The sequence below is a fragment of the Orycteropus afer genome, unplaced genomic scaffold (genome assembly GCF_000298275.1).
Source record: "Orycteropus afer afer isolate SDZICR_OR568_19922 unplaced genomic scaffold, OryAfe1.0 scaffold00475, whole genome shotgun sequence".
NCBI lineage: Eukaryota > Metazoa > Chordata > Mammalia > Tubulidentata > Orycteropodidae > Orycteropus > Orycteropus afer.
In genome coordinates, this window is record NW_006922062.1 from 1,370,746 (window position 1) to 1,374,091 (window position 3,346).

Below are 3,346 nucleotides of genomic sequence, written 5' to 3' on the forward strand. Positions count from 1 at the left end.
AAAAAAATATGAATACACCATGTATTGCCAGAAGAATGAACAAATCTGTCTTAGAAGAAGTACAGCCAGAGAGCTTCTTAGAAGTGAGGATGGTGAAACTTGGCCTCACATCCTTTGGGCATGCTATCAGGAGAGACTAGTCTCTGAAGAACAGCAAGCTTGGCAAAGTACATGGTCAGCAAAAAAGATAAAGACCTTCAGCAAGACAAATTGATGTAGTGGCTGCAACAATGGCTCAACTATTGCAAAGACCATGACCATGGCGCAGTGCTGGGCAGTACTTAATTCTGTTATACGGAGTTACTATGAGTCAGAACCAACAACGACAACTTGATAGCAATTAACAACAACATGTTTTTGCAGTATTTTCTGTATTTCATCATGAAATACTTCAACTTTATAAAAAATTATAGTAATTAATGTTAATTGCCCAGGTATTCCTAATCCTAGATACACTCTTCTGTTTTCCCACCTTCCATCCGGAGATTCAACTAATCCTTAATCTGCCATTTATCAGTCTCGTGAGCGATTTGATGTTTTTCTACACACATTCACATACCTAAATGACATACAATATTTTTTAAATGTGTTGAAACTTTAAATAAATTCAAGTTGCTTTTCCCATATAACATAAATTTATTTTAGATTTATCCATTGTTGTTGTTGTTGTTAGGTGCCATCGGGTCATCTCCGACTCATAGTGACCCTATGCACAGCAGAACAAAATATTGCCCGGTCCTGCACCAGCTCCATGATCCTTGCTATACTTGAGTCCATCGCCACTACCACCATGTCAATCCATCTCGTGGAGGGCCTTCCCCTCTTTTTATCCATAGTTAAAGTTAATAAACGTGAAGCAACATGTACACTAGCTTACTGGTTTTCTCTTCTACAGTATTCTATTGCTTGAACATACAATTTTTAATTACTTTGAAAAATAATTTGGTAATATCTATCAGAGGTGCATATACTCTTTGACTCATTCATTTCACTTGTAGGCCAATCAGGAATCAACAGAAATGGGATGGCTTTCCAAAGTGCTTTAAGACCTAAAGAACAGAAAATAAGTGGGATATAGACAGGAATTTTTGGACATCCCATACAGGTCAATGGACCATGCCAGAACAGTCTGGTATACTGACTGAAGCAATACTTCTCTATCAACTTGATATGTACATTCTCTGTGGAGAAGTTTTCTCTTGGCTTTGTTTGGTAAATACTCTTTTCCACTCTATTACTTTAGCCAGGACTTGGGCTTCACTAACCAGTTGCTTGGACCATTCATCCCAGAAGTCAGAGTGATACCAAGATGGAGTTTCTGTTATCCCCCTGCAATTTGGGCTCTTGGCAACATTTTCACTGATCTGAGCTCCCTGCCTTGATAGATAAATTTTATCTAGTACTGAGATTTCCAACTAGTTCTTCAGTTTCAAAATATTTTAAGTCACCTTCATTGAAAAATGATTTTCCTAGAATAAAATGCAATCATTTTAAGCATAGTTTTACATGAGCTTAAACAAATTTATGCACTTGTGTAACTATTGACACAATCCAGATAGTGAACATTTCCCTCATTCCAAAAAGTTTGTGTATATTATCAATCAGTCCCTAATACTCACCCCTGTTGTTTTTAGTGCCATTGGGGAAGCTCTGATTCATAGCAATCCTATGTACAACAGAACAAAGCACTAACAGGTCCTGCACCATCCTTACAATCCTTGCTATACTTGAGCCCATCATTGCAGCCACTGTGTCAGTCCATCTAGTCGAGGGCCTTCCCCTTTTTTGTTGACTTTCCACTTTATCCAGCATGATAGTCTTATCAAGGGAATGGTCCCTGATAATATGACCAAAGTAGGTGAGATAAAATCTGGCCATTTTCTCTTCCAAGGAGCATTCCAGCTGCACTTCTTCCAGGACAGATTTATACATTCTTCTGGCAGCCCAGGGTATTTTCAGTATTTTTCCCCAACATCACAGTTCAAAGGCAACAACTCTTCTTGGGGAGTTCTGATGGCATAGTGCCTAAGGCATTTGACTGCTAACCAGAAGGCTGGCAGTTCAAACCCACCAGCCACTCCTCCGAAGGAAGGTTGAGCAATCTACTTGTGTAGAGACACTGCCTCGGACCCCAAGGAGGGGTTGCTATGAGTCACAATCAACTCGACGGCAGTGAGTTTGGTTTTTGGTTTGGTATTCCACTATATGGATATACCAAAAAATATTTATACATCCACATATTGATGAACATTTGGATTGCTCAGTTTTAGCTGTCACGAATGAAGCTACTATAAACATTTATGGGCAAGTCTTTGTGTGGATATATATTTTTCAATTCTTTTGGGTCAATATCTAGGACAGGAATTACCAGATCTTATAGTAAATTCTATAGTAAATTTTACCACCTTCTGAAGTCTGAAATTGATCAAACATACAATCAAGATGAATTGATAATTACATGTGATTGGAATGCAAAAGCTGGAAGCAAGGAAGAAGGAGCACTAGTTGGAAAAAGGCCTTGAGATAGAAACAGTGTCACAGATCATGTAAAAGAACGTTGCAAGACCAATCAAGGTCTTATTCATCCAAATACCTTTCTTGAACAGCATAAATGGTGACTGTACACATAGAACTTCCTGGATGGAATATACAGGGATCAAATCAACCATGTCAATGGAAAGAGACTATGGAGAAGTTCAATATCATCACTCTGAATAATACCAGGGACTGACTGAAGAACAGGCCAAAATTGTTCATATGCAAGTTCAAGTTGAAGCTGAAAAAAATTAAAACAAGTCCATAAGAGGCAAAGTACAACCTTGAATACATTCCACCTAAATTTTGAAAGTGTGGTAGTTAAATCTGTATGTCAACTTGGCTGGGCCTGATTGAGTGGCTGGGCAGCTGGTAGTAGTTATTCCCCACGATGAGACTGGCAATCAACTCCATGATGGGATCTACCACAAGTAGCTGAGTAGCTGCCTTTGGTATGCAGTCTGCTTCCTGTATATAAGAAGAAGCCTTGGGGATAGTCTCTAGCTTATGGCATGCTTGAACCCTGCATGTAGCCATGTCATTGTTCAACAGCCTGCCACACTCTGCCAACCTTGGGACTTTCAATGGACTTGAATTAATGGCCTCCTGTGTGGTTTGAACATCATGATTGTGCCATTTTATTTGTCAACCTTGGGCTTGTTAGCCTCAGCAGCCACTAGATGCCTGAGTGAAGAGATGCCTCTAGCTTCAGTGGGAACAGGAGGCAGAGCTGAAGCCCAAGGTCAAGGGGCTTTCACGCAGTGCCTAGAGCCTGGCACTTTGAACTTGGACTTCTATCCTCCCAAACTGT